This window comes from Macaca fascicularis, chromosome 8 (assembly GCF_037993035.2).
Source record: "Macaca fascicularis isolate 582-1 chromosome 8, T2T-MFA8v1.1".
NCBI lineage: Eukaryota > Metazoa > Chordata > Mammalia > Primates > Cercopithecidae > Macaca > Macaca fascicularis.
Window position 1 is genome coordinate 14,137,197 of NC_088382.1, and position 18,163 is coordinate 14,155,359.

At 39.5% G+C, this 18,163-nt stretch overlaps 1 pseudogene; it reads right to left on the reverse strand.

The window, feature by feature from the left end:
- Positions 1-882: 882 nt before the first annotated feature.
- Positions 883-18,163, reverse strand: LOC135964496 (zinc finger protein 705D-like; annotated as a pseudogene).

An 18,163-nucleotide genomic window follows, 5' to 3' on the forward strand; every position in this document is an offset into this window, starting at 1 on the left:
GGACATTGAAGTAAAGGGAGGTGAGCTGTGAGGAAAGAGCCGTCGAAGACTGGGGAGGCTCGGAAGTTGGGGTAGAATGTCGACCCATAAGCCAAGGAGTGCAGATGCACATCGATTTGTTAGGGCTGCATAAATGAAAGAAGGACTTCACCAACACACTAAGTTTTTTCAACAACCGATTGTATTCTTTCAATATTTGTAAGTATTGATCTTTTGGAAATGTTTAATGAGATTTCTTATATAATTCTGCATTCAATTTATGCCCAGGTCACTTTGCTATTATACATTTATGTGCTGCATTTTTATGAATAGACATTTTCTCAAATTTCTTAATTATTTTGCTAAACTATGTGTTAAGAGTTTTTTCTATGTGTTAAATCAAGCTGGAAAAATAGTCACTTTGCTATTATACATTTATGTGCTGCATTTTTATGAATAATTTTCTCAAATTTCTTAATTATTTTGCTAAACTATGTGTTAAGAGTTTTTTCTAGAGGTCCACCTTCTTGACTCACTTTTCTGATGAGAAATCTATCAGGTTTCTCCACAGTGATTTTCAAATTTGATAGCTCCTCAATGTGAGAAACTTAATGTCAACTAAGAAATGAATTACCACTAAAGAATCTTCTCCTTTCAAGATGCTAACCGTGTTTTGTCCAGTGTGAAATCTCACATGTGCCACAAGCGTTACTCTGTGAAGAAAGGATTTCTCATGATTTTTCAAGGCATAACTTCTCCAGTAAGAAGTGTTTGGTATTCCAAGAGAATTCATTGCCCTTGGAAAGACTTTCCCTTCTTATTTAGCTTATAAAGGATTTCCTTTCTTATTTTCCATTTTAGCAGCATTTTATCACTGTGTTTTCTTGTGAACATCAAGCCTAGTGCTTGGCTGAATGTTTATTCACAGAAAATATAAATAAAAGGTTCATCCAAGTAAAGTTTTCTTAGGTTATTTGACAACAAATTGCACATAAAAACATTTTCACACTGAACACAGAGCTAGAGATTCTCTACCTGAAAGTCCCACACGTTTTAAATTATTAAAACTGTTGCTGAAGACTTTTAGTTTATCATGTTGACAGTTTCAGCTCTCTCGTGTCATTTATGATCAGATCACTAACAAGTCTTTGGTACACACATGTCGTACAATTTCTCTTCCATATGAATTTATTGATGTGGACTGAAGAATAAAGGCAACTGAAGTAACGTCCATGTTGGGTATAGTAATTCTACAAAATGTGGGTCCTTTGGCATGTTTAGATGTTACACTACAGCTGAAGTCTCTTCCATATTCCTTACGTCCATCATTCCTAACACCATGTCATCTAAAGTCAGAATATGTTCTGAAGGCATTTATAAGTTTCTCTCCAGGGTGAATTTTCTGATGTTATTTAAGATTAGTACGTTGACTGAAGGCTTTCCCACATAAATGGCATTCATATGGCTTTTCTCCAGTGCATGTTCTCTCATATCATCTAAGGTCAGAAGATACACTGAAGGCTTTCCACACATAGAAGACAAGCATGTGGTTTCTCTTCAGTGTGAATTCTTGTGTGTCCTCTAAAGCCAGAGCTTTGACTAAAGACTTTCCCACTTTTATCACATTCATAACGCTTTTATCCAAGGTGAGTTCTCTTATGTCTTCCAAGGTTAAAGGATTGAATAAAGCCTTTCCCACACTGATGACACTTCTACGGTCTCTCTCCCGTGTGGGTTTTCTCATGTCTTCTAAGGTGAGGACGCTGAGTGAAGGATTTTCCACATAGATGACATGCATATGGCCCGTCTCCAGTGTGAGTCATCTTGTGCCATCTAAGGTGAAAGCAATTAGTATAGGCCTTTTCACATATATTACATTGATATGATTTACCTTTAGTATGAATTTGTTTATGTGGTTTAGGGGACAACTGATTACTAAGGGATTTTCCACACTGTTTGCTGACGTAGGGTTTCTTTCCACTCTGAGTTAACAAACACTGAGTCATTGTGGAACTGTGAGTGCAATCTTCTCCCAAATCATTACATTCAAAGGGATCCTCCAGAATGAGAGAGTTCTCCTTTAGAGACAAAGATTAAAAGCTCTTAATGATTTACCGACATACATCTATACATTCATTTCACCACCTTTGAATCCTAGACCAACCATTCAGTGGTAGAGCCCAGTTGAAATGTTTCCAATGTTACTTGTGTGAAAGGAAATTAAATTTTGGCACCCCAAACTCATTTAACCAAAGGGAAAAATCAAGCTGGGAACAGGGTCACACAAACCTGCCTCCCCCTTCTGGTTCCTAAATAATACGGCTACAAGATGAAAAGCTACATGCCTCCCCCATATTTTGCCCACAAGGAGATTCCTGATGAGCTGTTAAAATTACACCATGACAATGCAAACTGATAGCTTGTCTTTACAGGCGCAGTCATCCCCAGTTCACCAGACACAAATGCATATCCAATTGTTTCCCTGCCCCATTTTGCCTATGTTGTCTTATATAAAATGCAGCTTTCCTGCATTATTCCTCTGCCTCATTTGTTTATGTCATCTTATGAAAAAAAAATCCAGATTCACTAAGCCAGAAAAATTCATGAATGACTATTTTTTTCTACCCAACTTTTACATGAAAATTGTGTACTTCTCAATATCCCACCCTTTCCCCCTTTAAATTTGGAGAAAATTATCTTTGGAGAAAGGTATACACCTGTTCCCCAGGTGCATGTCCTTAACTCTGGCAAATACATCTCCTAAAATGATTGAGACTTGTCTCGTCATTTTTCTCGATTGACACTTGCGTACACATTGTCTCCTGCAGACACAGATATTTTCTCTTTTGTAAGATCCCAACTGCAGAGTTATTCCATTGATTGTGATGATATCAATATCTTTCAAAGTCTGAGCATGAGTAATGTGTATGCACTTGTTCTATTTTAAAGATCTCATGTTATGGTTTACAACACAGGTCACTTTATTCACTGAATTCAAAGTATCAAATTTTTTTTTTTTTTTTTGCTTAGAAAGCACTTAGTGCCAGCCTAATTACACTCAGGTGCCTGTGCGTCATTACTAACTTAACCCATTACCAGATCTTTAACTTAGATGACTGGTGTACAGAGCTATAAAACTCACCATTGTCATACCGGTGGATGCATCTTTTCTGATAGGATGCATGGTTATCGTGTGTTTTTTCTTAAGGGCACTTTCCTTGTCTGAAATAATTGAAAAATAAATTGTTACCTTGGTATTATGGTAATAAAATTGTTTGAAAACCCACAAGGCCTGTTTACTTTTTTTCAAAAATTGACACTTAGATGTGGCAAATGTGTCAAATGAAGAAAATACTTCAATAGAACAGAAGGTACAGCGTCAGCAATTAGAAAAGAGTCTTAAAATTAAAATGTGAAAAGATTTAAAATGGACATGAGCTATCAGGCAGGTAAATAGAGGGATAGTCTTCACAGGGGTATCGGTAAAAGAGTCAGCATGTGACAGTTTAACCCCAACGAGTACATGAATTATCCTTTTCCTGAAAGTAAAAGAAAAGGCAAGAGGACACAAGAGTAGCATCTGACATATGAACAAAACTGATGATACCATCTAAGGAATTCTGCTCCAGTAGCTTAACCTACATTTTAGAAATTACCACTCATTTAATAAAACCTCTAATTAATATTTGACTGATATTATTCATTGACAAAGCACCTCCTCCTATTAGAGCACAGGACCCTGTTGCTTACCCAGATTCTGGCCTTGGAGAAATTCTCTTCCTTCCCGCCAGAGCTCTTTTCCTTCCTCCAGCTGCAAAGTTATATAGGATTTGCTTATCTGGTACCCTGTTAGTGGAAACAGTACATGTGTTTTGAGTTCACTGTCAATAAATGTGCATTATCACCAACTGTAGGGCAGGCTATCAAGGAAGAATAAAACAGTGAAGGTCAGCTCAGGCCACAAGACCTAGAACACAGAAAACTCCCCAGGATTTTTTTGACCCAACATGAGACTAGAAAATAAATCCAAATGAAAGGTCCATCAGGAAAAGGAAATTCAAAACAGTCAGGACCTATGAATGCTGAGTCCATGCCTAAGTTCCAAGACACAATGCAGAATACACAGTCCTTTCAGAAAGAGATTAATTAAACCTCTGCACAGTATGTTTATTATTATTCTCATGCAGAACAAAAAAAAAATTTGATTTACAAAAATAATTGATGTTCTATACAGAAAAGATATTGCTATTGTTTTCACTAATGGGTCTCAGCCTAAGCATAGCGACTAAAGCAGAAGAGTTATTTAGAAAATATTAAATTTAATACATTGAAAATATTCATTAGGCCGGGCGCGGTGGCTCAAGCCTGTAATCCCAGCACTTTGGGAGGCCGAGACGGGCGGATCACGAGGTCAGGAGATCGAGACCATCCTGGCTGACACGGTGAAACCCCGTCTCTACTAAAAAATACAAAAAAACTAGCTGGGCGAGGTGGCGGGCGCCTGTAGTCCCAGCTACTCTGGAGGCTGAGGCAGGAGAATGGCGTGAACCCGGGAGGCGGAGCTTGCAGTGAGCCAAGATCACGCCACTGCACTCCAGCCTGGGCGGCAGAGCGAGACTCTGTCTCAAAAAAAAAAAAAAAAGAAAAGAAAATATTCATTAAGTTCTCAGGTCTGTTCTGAGTATTAGACACTGAGTACCAAGGAAATCATGAAATCCTTGTCAAGATTACATTCTAATTGAGTGACAAACTAAATAAAACAAAACAAAATAAAATAAAATAAAGATATTTCTTTCAGACAGATTTAGAGAGCTCAAACTTTTTCAGATAAGATCTGTGAGAGAATCAGAGAAGAGATTAGAGTTAGATATGGGGAAGCTGTTCCAACACTTATTGAATGAATGAGTCAATGTGTGTCTACATACATATGTGAATGTTGAGGGACTCACCGAGGGACACCAGGTGACTGTTGTTTTCCAGTCACCAACAACTGGATGTGTCCATCCAGTTCTCTTGGATGTGTCCATCATGGCCCACTCTTCCTGGGTGAAGTCAATAGCTACATCTTCAAAAGTCACTTTCTTCTAAAACATCACAGACACTTTAGTTTAGACAGAGAATCCCTTTTAACGTCCAGAGGAGGAAGGCTGAGATGACATAGGTAGGAGCTGGGTATGCAGAATTCCCAGTGTTTTAGGTTCCAGCCAGTTCATTCTCAATACTAAGCTGGTATCTGCCTTTCCGATTCATTCACAGAGACGTACCCACTCTTAATCCATTAAACTTTACTATGAAGAAATATCACATGAGGTGTGGCATAATATAGCCCAGATATTTTTCAGTAATGTGTTAATCACCTGTACATAACTGATTATAAAATTTTCGCTTGAACCTTCATAAATAAAACAAATTTACCATGAATTTCAAGAAAATTACAGAGTAGTCACAAGACAAATAACCATGATTTACTACTTTTTAAACACGACCGTGATTAAATAAATTATTTCTCTAGATAAACCACAGGTTTCTCACCAATCAAATGGTTAAAAGACCTATTATGTGCTTTGAATAATCTAACGAAGTAATAGAAAACATGTTTCCTATCTAGCAAATATTTATTAAATACATGTCATTGGTCCCTTATTCATTAAAAAGTTAGAAAGTAATGAACCAGACTCCAGCATTCTTCAGAACTGAACAAGTTTTACGCAGAATATAGGATTCAATTTATACATAGAGTCACTCTAATGTTATGTCATTCAGGTGTTCATGACAAGGCTTGAAGACAGTCGAGCAGCACAAGACAAGACCGCTGAGGCTGGTACACTGAGGAAGTCTTAGTCTGATGATTCCTGTGATATGAAGCTTCCTGTTCTCAACTTTCTCTGGGCAATCCAAACATCAGTTATCACTGCCTCTCTTTTAACTTTACTTTCTCACTTGGCTTGTTCAAGGATAAAAAGACCTCTTTACTGTTTTGCTTTTTTCTAACCAGCCCTTATGAAGCATTTCCACAGAACCCTAAATTGTACTCTATCTACTATATTCCTTCTCCTGAGTGTGCAACCATAATTAAGTAATTGTATTTCTTATATGTTACTTTCAGTTACCAGAAGGTGAAAAGGTTAATTATCAAAAGGTAAAATGAATGGGGATAAGAATAATAATGACTTCTTTAGTTGTCCTTTTGCAAAGCTTTTAAAAGCACAAATATATTTTATCAAACTCTCCTTTTTCCTCAGCACTGTGCAGCTCTTGCCCAAGGCCTATCACACGGGATTTATTGAACTCAGCTGCTAGAACATCAGCCTCATTATTGGGCTGTGATCTTCTGCTCTTCACGCATCTCTATTGCCTGCATTCATCAAAATCCTAAGTCTATTTCAGCCAACGGTACAGTTAATGGGTCAATTATTTCCCTATGAGGTTATAGGATGGATAGAAGAAAAAGAAATACATAAATGAGACCTCTCATGTCTTTTTTTGTAAATAGCCTGAATAGGGGCTGGAATAAAGTAGTGTAATATTAGAAATTATATTGATAATTTAGGAATCTTTGACACATGATACCCAACCTAGAGTCCTGAGAAAACTTAATTGGAGGCCAGATACCTGAAAGTCTCCTGATTGCATTTGGAACACCCAGGCTGGATGGATTTTGCATCATGAAAACAAACAAACAAAAAGAATAAAAATGAAACACCCATGCAAACTGCAGAAAACTGCCCATTTGCCAGCAATATGGGTGTCATTTCAGCAGAGAGAGGCATCCCCTACTCACTAGTGAATGCATTGTCAAGAACTCAGTCTCTCTCTGTCTTCTTCTGGATTTCCACTTGCAGACACTTCAGGCACTAAAAAAAGCTGAGGTTGGAGAAAGAACAAGTGAGACACCAGCCTTGTACACAATTTTCAGACCAACCTGTGATGAAAAGCCAGACCTTCACTGAAGTGTGACACCACCTGCACCACAGCCTGACCAATACACACAAACACACAGAGGCCTCTCCTCTTTCCCCAAGGTCAAAATTAGGAAGCCTATGACTATGGTTTCTGGCAAAGAAGGAACACAGATATCTTGTGAACGAGAACATTAAAAGCACTGAGTTTTGTATGTTAATTGACACAAGTCCAGATATTCAATTCCCTCACTGATTTTAAAATACAGGGACCCCTGACTCCGCCCACATGTGGAATATGATTTCCACCTGTAGATAAACACTGTGGGATTTCTCAGATTTTATTATCCCAGCTTTATGCCCTAGCAATGTTTCTCCAACACCAATCACAGCCTTCTGAAGCCTTACTCCACTTTTACTTTCTCTCAATTTCGACTTTTGTATTTCCCCTTGGAACTTGGAAATCAATCAAGTAAGAATCTGTTTTAGGGTCAAGTGCGGTTGCTCTTGCCTGTAATCCCAGCACTTTGGGAGGCCAAGGCAGGTGGATCACCTGAGGTCAGGAGTTCGAGACCAGCCTGGCCAAAATGGTGAAACCCCATTTCTACTAAAAATACACAAATTAGCTGGGCATGGTGGTGCTTGCCTGTAATCCCAGCTACTCAGGAGGCTGAAGCAGGAGAATCGCTTGAACCCAGGAGGCAATTACAGTGAGCCGAGATCTTAACACTGCACTCCAGCCAGGGCGACAGAGCAAGACTCTGTATCAAAAAAAAAAAAAAAAAAAAAAAAAAAATCTGTTTTAGGATGGGGATAATCATTTCAGGAATTTATTTCACTTGGAGGGTCAACACTCCCTTCCTGCTGATCTAGCCCTTAAAATCCCCTGCATCAGAAATTCGCAGCAGTACCCTGGGTCATGGTGTTTCTGTCCTGTGTATACAGTCACAATCCTCTAAGATGCTCAGAAAATACAAAATGACTTAGGGCTGAGAGAAATGTAGCAGCTCAATCTGATATTTTACTAAGGTGGCATCTAAAATTCTTGCAATCATGGTTTATATTAGTCTTTGTTAGTTGCAATATCTCTGATTATCATGATACATATTTGCTGAGAAATACTGATGTCCATGTGTATATTCATACATAGATATGTAGGTATATAGATGGATATGTTTATATGAATGCATGTGTTTGAGATGGGGGAAAACATGCATGTATTATTTCCCTGCTAAAAATAAAAAAAAATAAATATATTTTATGTACAAATGATAATTATGTTTCATAAACAAAAAATTAACTGACCCATTTGTACATGAAGTCCAGGAAAAAATAAAAAGGGTAACTTTGTATTAATTGTGATGTTGTGCTTACAGATATACATAAATTTCCTTATTTAACACTTATAATAACCCTGCTGATGATAGTTTATTTACCAGTTCAATAAATGATCAACAGAGTTTGAAAAATATGACAAAATTACAAAACTAGAAAATGACACAGCAATACTTTTAATTATATTCTGCCTTGTCACTGCCTCTTCTTGCTTTTTTACAAAATTACTCCCCTAACCAAGGTTCTCTATGATTCTGGGGACTCCAGGATTTAGACCCCAGTTCCCAAACTTCACTGTGTCTATTTTTACTGCCACATTTTAATGCACATTTACAGACTTCAACAAGCACTTTTCAATATCAACTTTTTTCTTATTCCTTGGTCTATTTCCTACATCTGTTTATCAAGGCTTCAGTAACATATGACTCCATCTGCCTGTCCCTTCCATGAATGTACCTGACAGTACATGTATTATGTAGTCTATAATTCAAGCAGAATAGATATTCCTTCAAAAAAATAAGATATTAGAGAATGCCTACAAAGCTTCAGTGAAACCAGCTGTAACCCTTAATATTATTACCATGTAAACTCTTCCTCGAATATCAAAATAAGATTTGGACTTTAGAGAATATTTGTGTGTGATTATAACCCAAACATGAACTAAAAGTAATTTAAATGGTCGTATACAGACTGTGCCAGGGACAAACAAGGACAAATATTATAAGAAAATCAAAGCACACTTATTTCCTAAAGGACTCTTGTATGGAATCTATAAAAACTATTTCAAGATATAGAGATTAAATATATTTCAAAACAGACACATACACAAGCAATCTTTAGGATAAATTTTTTAAAACTTATGTTATGGGTCTAAAATTTTCATTAATTCATGGAAAAAATGTATTGACAAACTTCTCACCAGAGCAGGAATAACAACTTACGTATTTGGTGACTTCAAGATGAGAGCCTGCACAGCTTAGTATCTCCATCCAGATCTCTCTCTCTCTCTCTCTCTCTCTTTGTTTTTTGACAGAGTTTTGCTCTTGTTGCCCAGGCTGGAGTGCAATGGTGAAATCTCAGCTCACTGCAACATCCACCTCCCAGGTTCAAGCTATTCTTCTGCCTCAGCCTTCCAAGTAGCTGAGATGACAGGCATGCGCCACCACGCTTGGCTAATTTTGTATTTTCAGTCGAGACGGGGTTTCTCCAATTTGGTCAGGCTGGTCTGGAACTCCTGATCTCAGGTGATCCACCCGCCTCAGCCTCTCAAAGTGCTGGGATTACAGGCATGAGCCACAGCGCCCGGCCCAGATCTCTTAAAAAGTCATGAGGAAGGAGCCATTCTGCATCCTCAATATTACCTTAATATTTTCAGGACACCCATAACAATTAAGAGGCTGACTTGTGACTTCCTAGCCCTTTCAGGGCTATTTAGGCCCACCTTAGTGAAGTATTAGGAATGCAGTATTAGGTCTCAAGTTCCTGGACACCAAAACCATGTTCTCCAACAGATCTTCAGTAAAAATAGCTGATGTCTATATTCTTTTGCCTGTCCTTTCCCTTCCTTTTAATTCAGAACTGCGGTCTCAAAAAGTGCTATTATTTAGTAGATTCTCTCAATTCTCAACACCAGCACTATTCAGTGTTGAGTAACATCTCAGGTGCTAGGGAAACAGCAGCTGACATTCTAGTAAAGCACAAATAGAAAAGCAAAGATCACCACAGAGTAAAAGAGAATAGATTTTTTAAAAGTATGAAACCAAAACGAATATATATCAGATTACACTATAAATGGAAAATCCTGTTATCTTGACTGGATTGCAAGTCAAAACCTCTCATGGCTTCCAACATCCAATATATTCAAAGCAGTTCAGGAATGGTGAAAGTGGAATGGAATTTAGAATTATTCTAAGGTTGCATGTGTGAAAGCACCATGCCCTGAAACAAAATATTTATTTTTAAAGCGCATAATGAACACTTCATACAAAGTTTGTGTAACCAGAGAAAAAATCTCATATTTTTTAAAAAAGGAATATGCAACATATTTACATATAATAAAATAAAATTAAAATAACAGAAATGGAAGACACAATCTGACCTCTGAAAATCAAGGGAGAAATCTCTTTTAAATAAACTTGGCACAATTTTTAAAGTAAGTTATGAAAAATAATAATACCTGAATATAGTATGTAAAAGTACCAACACAATAAAGCTAAAACAATATCCGTGGAAAAATTATTTGCTGTACATTATTTTTAAAAAATGATCTAAGTACTTTCCTCAAGAAGGTAAATGAATGAAATTTTAAAATTGCCTGAGAAAATCTGTGAAAGGAAATGAATATAGAGAAGCAGAATATAATTTAACTATAAACCACACAAATAGAATTTAAAAATAAGGCCGGGCACAGTGGCTCATACCTGTAATCCCAGCACTTTGGGAGGTGGAGGCAGGCGGATCACCTGAGGTCAGGAGTTTGAGACCAGCCTGACCAACATGGAGAAACCCTGTCTCTACTAAAAATAGAAAAAAAAAAACAAAAACAAAAAAACAAACAGGCGGGCGTGGTGGCACAAGCCTGTAATCCCAGCTACTAGGGAGGCTTAGGCAGGAGAATCGCTTGAACCTGGGAGGTGGAGGTTGCGGTGAGCTGAGATCATGCCATTGCACTCCAGCCTGGGCAACAAGAGCAAAACTCTGTCTCGAAGAAATAAAAAATAAAAATAAATTAAAAATAAGTGGCAGCCAACATGCCCCACATGATTTTCTGTGATGAAAGAAATGCTCTATATCTACATTGTCCAATGCAGTAACTACCACACATATGTAGTTACAGAATTTCTAGTTTGGCCACGAATTTGGCAATTACTACTAAGGATATGCCATTTAGTTATTTAATTATAATTAATTTACAGTTTATAGCCACATGTGACTAGTAGTTACTCTATTGGTCAATGCAGATCTAGAATCTTGGAGAAGGCAGTTAAAATAATGAGATATGGTCAAAACAAAAATGGAAAAGGCACACAAATAGTGAACACAGAATATGAGAATGTGAAGTAACAATTCACACAGTAAAATTTACTAATGAGATGCTGCCTTGATGGGACACATGTCTGATGCTATTCAAGGCTTGTCTTGTTACAGGTAGAAGAGCAGGAGCAGGGCAGGAGAGGGCTCTTCCTCTACCCACTAGAAATGTCAGGTGATGGCCTGTTAGTGATCACTTTGCCTCTCTAACAATGATAATTAGGCAGCACCAGAGACAGGCCATTTCCTGGTGGTCTACACCTGTTAACATCAAAAATGTTAATTAAATGCAGACCCCAGGAAGAAGCAACTTCTTGGGCATTTATGTTAAGAGACAAAAATGGCAAAGTATAATCTTCCGGGGACACCACTGGAAAAGGAAAGAAAGCCTCAGATGGACATGCACATAACTCCCTAAACACACCGTGCATGCCAATTCCAAAGGGTAAGGAAAGCACTGTGCATGCCGGAAACTCTCCCTAAAGGAAGAATCGTGGGAAAGAGGCAAGCCCATCCCAGGATCAAGGTTAAAGGCCCTTCTCTTTTCTCTCTTGGACCTTCAGGCATCCACTTGGGTCTCTTCCAGGAGAATTTTCCTTTCCTTTCTGTTCTAAAGCCTTTTTAAATAAACTTCCACTCCTGCTCTGAAACTTAGTCTCTTTTTCCGCTGTATGCCCCTCAGTCGAATTCTTTCTTCTGAGGAGGTAAGGACTGAAGTTGCTTATGGACCCATGCAGATATGCTGCCAGTAACTCGAATCTCTTCTACTGGTAACAGTATCATTGTAAGGGAATGAGGCCAGTTCACATCTCAGTGCTCGGAGAACTCACCAAAAATAAAAAGTTGGAGGATGCTGTGAACTTATCTACCTTCCAAGGCAAGTCCCACAAGCAAGCAGCAAGACTCCCTTTCCCCAAGGTCTTAAACTCTTCTGATGCTCCTTCTCTGGGAAAACGCATCCTCTGGCTTCCCCTTATATAGGAAAAAACAATTAATAAACCTAATCAGCACTACATTCCAAGAGACATGCCCTGATTGCACAGATACTGAACCTAATCGAAACTGCATTCTGGAGACACACCCGGTTCAATTTGATTGGATTTTTGAGACAGCTACTGAAAACCCCACATAAAGTTGGAAACCAAAAAGTTAAGGCTATGTTGAAGGAAAAATAGGAAGATTCTTTCCTTTTTTCATTCATAAGTACTTTTTTTTTTTTTTTTTTTGAGATGGAGTCTTGCTCTGTTGCCCAGGCTAGAGCGCAGTGGTGAGATCTCGGCTCTCTGCAAGCTCCGCTTCCCGAGTTCACGCCATTCTCCCGCCTCAGCCTCCCGAGTAGCTGGGACTACAGGCGCCCGACACCACGTCCGGCTATTTTTTTGTATTTTTTTTAGTAGAGACTGGGTTTCACCCGTGTTAGCCAGGGTGGTCTCAATCTCCTGACTTCATGATCCGCCTACCTCGGCCTCCCAAAGTGCTGGGATTACAGGCGTGGGCCACCGCATCCGGCCTCATAAGTACTTTTGAGTGTATTATATGTACTAGAAAGCATTCGCAGTCATGGGGTACAGCAAGAAACCAGACAAACTAGAGTCTTATGGAGACTCTATATTCTAAAATTATTTGGAAGTAAACTGGACTTGAAAACAAATGGAAAGTGAATAGATATAAAAAGTTTCAATGCTCATGATGACGTAAAAAAATAAAATATATTGCAGAAATGAAGTCAAGAAGTGTTAGGGGTCATATGGTACTTCTAAGGCCATTGGTATCCTCTGAAACTCAAGCAGGCTGAAGACATTTGCATAACTAAAAGGAAAGCAGATGCTAATAGAAGACAATGAAGAAAGGGCCTGAAAGGCATTTCAGAGACCTTGGCTGGTGGCAGCCCCTCCCTTCAAAGGCCTGGAGGCCTATAAGGGAAGACTGGTTTTGTGGGCTGGGCCTAGGGCTGCACCACCCCGGGCAAGCGCAGGACAGTGCTCACAGCATTCTACCTCCCAACCACTCCAGCTCCAGCCATGGCTAAAAAAGGCCCCAGACACAGTTTGGGTCACTGCTTTGAGGGTGCAAGCCTTAAGCCTTGGCAATTTCCATGGGATATTAAACCTGCAGTTGCACAAAGTACAGGAGTGCGCTGCTGATAAACACATACCCAAGACTGGGCAATTTACAAAAGAAATAAGTTTATTCGGACTTACAGTTCCACATGGCTGGGGGGAGGCAGAAGGCGAAAGGCATGTCTTACATCACAGCAGGCAAGTGAGAGAATGACAGCCAAGTAAAACTGGTTTCGCCTTATCAAACCATCGGAACTCATAAGACTTATTCACTACCACAAGAACGATATGGGAGAAACTGCCCCCATGATTCAATTATTTCCCACTGGGTTCCCACAACATGTGGGAATTGTGGGAGTACAATTTGAGGTGAGATTTGGGCGGGGACACAGAGCCAAACCATATCAGAAGCCTTCACCTGGATTTCAAAAGATGTATGGAAAAGCCTGTATGTCCAGTAGAAGCCTGCTGGGGTGGAGACCTCATGCAAATGTCTACTACAGCAGTGCAGAGGGAGAATATGGGGTAGGAGCTCCCACAGAGTCCTCACTGGGGCACTGCCTAGTGGAGCTCTGAGAAGACGGCCACCATCCTCCAGACCCCAGAATCATAGATCCACTGACAGCTTTCACCCTGAGCCTGGAAAAGCTTCAGGCACTCAATGCTAGTCCTCGACAGCAGCCACGGGGACTGACCCTTGTATCCAAAAGAAAATACCACAAAGACACGAGCACTCATATATTTATTATAGCATTATTTGCAATAGCAAAGACATGAATATTTTCTCTATCATCGGATAGAGAAAATGTAGTATATATACACCATGGAATACTATGCAACCATTAAAAAAAATTATGTCCTTTGCACCAACATGGATGCAGCTAGAGGCCATTATTCTAAAATAATGCAGGAAGAAAAAACCAAATATCATATGTTCTTAGTTATAAGCACGAACAAAGCGCTGATTATACATGGATGTAAAGATGGGAACAACGGATACTGAGGACTACAAGAAGGGCAAGACTCCGTCTCAAAAAATAAAATAAAATAAAATAAATAAATAGGTGAAGATCTGAATAGACATTTCCCAGAAGAAGAGATACAAATGGCCGACAAATACATGACAAAATTCTTACCATCTCTAATTGTCAGGGGGATGCAAATAAAAACCACCATGAAATGTCACCTGACACCTCTTAGAATAGCTGTTATCGAAAAGATGAATAGTAAGTATTAGTGAGGATGTGGATAAAAGATAACCCTTGTATATTCGTGGTGGAAATACAAACTACTATGGCCATTTTGGATAATAGTATGAAGGTTTCTCCAAAAATTTTTAAATAAAACTACCTGCTGATGAGGCTGTTGAGATATAGGAACACTTTTACACTGTTGGTGGAATGTAAATTAGTTCAACCATTGTGGAAGACAGTATGGTGATTCGTCAAAGACCTAGAACCAGAACTATCACTTGACCCAGCAATCTCATTACTGTGTATATACCCAAACGAATATAAATCATTCTGTTATAAAGATACATGCACACACATGTTCATTGCAGCACTAGTCCCAATAGCAAAGACATGAAATCAACCCAAATGTCCATCAATGATAGACTGGATAAAGAAAATGTGGTACATACACACCATGAAATACTATGTATGCAGTCATAAAAGGGAATGAGATCATGTCCTTTGCAGGGACATAGATGGAGCTGGAAGCCATTATCCTGAGCAAACTAACCCGGGAATAGAAAATCAAACAGTGCATGTTCTCACAAGTGGAAGCAGAACAATGAGAACACATGGATACTGAGAGGGGAACAACACACACTGGGGAGGCAGGTGGAGGGAGAGTATCAGGATAAATGGTTAATACATATATGCATTGGAATATTATTCAGTGTTACATAATAATGAAACCCTGTCATTTGTGACAACATGGGTGGACTTTGAGGGCATTACGTTATATGAAATAGGCCAGCCACAGAATGACAATTACTATATGATTTCACTTGCATTTGAAATCTAAAATAGACAAACTCACAAAAGCAGAGAGTAGAATGGTGGCTGCCAGGGGTCGTGGTGCAGGGGAAATGGGTAGATGTGGTCAGAGCACAAAGTTTCAGATATACCATATAAGTAAGTTCTGGAGGTCCCCAGGCTCACTGAGATGCGTACCTTAAACATGGACAGCTTTTTAAATGTAATCATAGCTCAACAAATTGGGTTAAAAAAAAAAAAAGAGGGGGTTGGTTAAAAAATTTAAAAGGAGGGGTAGACGTTCCCTTGTTTTTCTCTCTTTGTTATTTTCTTTCCTGCTACCTGGAATTAAAAAATGATAGGTGGGCATTTAGCAGCCAAACTGGAGCCTCTTCTAAAATGCAGCAGAGCAGACAGCTGGAAGGGGCCTGCATCCCTAATGAATTTGGCAAACATCTGTACCAGCCATGATACGTGTAACTATAGATTTAAGTGAGAAAGAAATAAACTTCTGCCTTGTTTAAGCCACTTTGTTCAGACATTAATTTCATATGCGTATAGAGAATGTATGCTCCTTACGAGTAGGAAAAATGTTTATGCCATATGGTTCATAATGGGTGTTCAGCAATGTAAGGTGATGCTGATTATGATGACAATAGTGACAAACAGCATGAAATAATAAGTAATGAAAAAAATGGTTTAATAGTTGTATATGGTTACTTTCTTTAAAGATTCTGCTGCTAATATCATTCAATGTATTTGTATGCCGGTGGGAGTTTTATTAGATGTAGACTAAGAAAGTTGACATTATTTAATGAAAAATACTAGATCAATTTTAAAAAACAGTAAAAATATCATGAGATGGAACTAAGCATCTGTATTGCAAAGCAACTCTCCCAGTTGATTTTATGCATAGTAGTGATTGAGAATCCCCTGATCTAGATCCAACAGATCTCAACCTTTATAGGTGCTATCAAGGAAGCACCTAAGGAAGAAAATTTTCCTGATTCTATCCATACCTCCAGTTAGTAATAGATCTAGAGAACTAGAACCCAAATCCAGACCTCCTGCTTCCATGTGCAGTGGTCTTTCGCTGTTCTGTTTTGTTCCACTTGGTGAAGAGGATTTGAGAATAAATGGCCACATGATTCAACTCCCTCCTCTGCTCTGAGGAATATAGCCTTGTCCTAGCAAGCAAGAAGCTCATACAGTGGTGGAAGAGGCAAATATACATTCACTAATCTAACATACAAGGCAGTAAGCACTGTAACATCAACAAAGCACTTTGGGGCTTCAGACCAGGAGCAAGTGGGGTGATTAATTCTTAGCAGGGCTAGTAAAGTCTGGGAAGTGTTCACTAACAAAATGTCTGATCATTAACGAAAGCAACTGGTTTCTCAACATAGTCTAATTTATTGTAACAATATAAATGGTTGTTTGTTCATAAACTTTCATCTTTTGCCAAAATGTTTGTAGCTTATGTTCCCATTGAACAAGGTTTTCTGGCCAAAACTGTGCACCCACATCGGTCCTCCCATAAAAGCAATTTTGCATGCATAGAACACCTCTATCTATGAATATTCCTAATGAGGTACAGAAAGGCTTTCATTATCCAAACAGAGACATTCCACTGGTGCTAGAGAGCCACAGACGGAAGTTTTCTCTGCCTCCTGGAAATGAAGCCAAACTTTCTTCTTTCTTCAGCCATAAGGATTCCTGTCCTCCTCTTCACCATTTTCTTCTTTATGAGCCAGGTTCTACCAGGTAACAAAATAAACTTGGTAAGAATGGAGTGCCTAACACCTTACAGGGATTCAGTACTTAAAGAGAAATCACCATCATCTATGACCAGATAGGGGATCTCATAGGAAATCGGGAAGACACACCAGTCTCTGGCTCCCTGGTCAGGCCCAGTTCTGTCCAACCCATCTATATAGGCCCCACACACCCAGTGCCCACCAGGCTCCTGTCAGCCAGGAGGACCCGTGCTCATCCCCTGAAGCATCCCACAGGGACCTGCATCCCACAGGGACCCACATCTCGGGGCCAACCTCCATGGGGGCCTCTTGGTTGTGGTGGCAGGGGCGGGGGGTAGTTGACCTCCAGCCCTCCCATCCTGGCCACTGTATTTTGTGGTGATCGTTCAGTCCTGGGAGCTTCCTGGGGACCCCAGAAGGAAGAGAACAGGGTGGTCATGGCAGCCTCAGCCCCAGGCTCTGGGCCCAAGCGCAACAGAAGGTAGAGAACAGGGTGGTCATGCCAGCCTCAGCCCCAGGCTCTGGGCCAGAAGTTGATAACGACCAATTGAGAGCAACCACTGAATTCGATCCTCTTACAGATACACGAGAAGTTGGCGAAGAACTGAATGTCGACCATTCTATGGTCATCCAGCATTTGAAGCCAATTGGAAAGCTGAAAAATCTTGGTAAGTGGGTGCCTCATGAGCTGACCAAATATTTTAAAAAGCATCCTTTTGAAGTGTCATCTTCTCTTATTCTATGAAACAACAATGAACCATTTCTTGATCAGATTGTGACATGCCACGAAAAGTGGATTTCATACAACAGCCAGCTCAGTGGCTGGACTGAGAAGAAGCTCTAAACCACTTCCCAAAGTCAAACTTGTACCAAAAAAAGGTCATGGTCACTGTTTGGTGGTCAGCTGCCGGTCTTTTGATCCCCTACAGTTTTTGAATCCTGGTGAAATCTTTACATCTGAGAAGTATACCAAGTTAATCGATGAGATGCATGGAAAACTGTAGCACCTGGAGCTGGCACTGGTCAACATGAAGGGCCCAGTTCTCCACAACGTGTGACCACATGTCATACAACCAGGGCTTCAAAAGTTGAAGAAACTGGGCTATGAAGTTTTGTCTCAT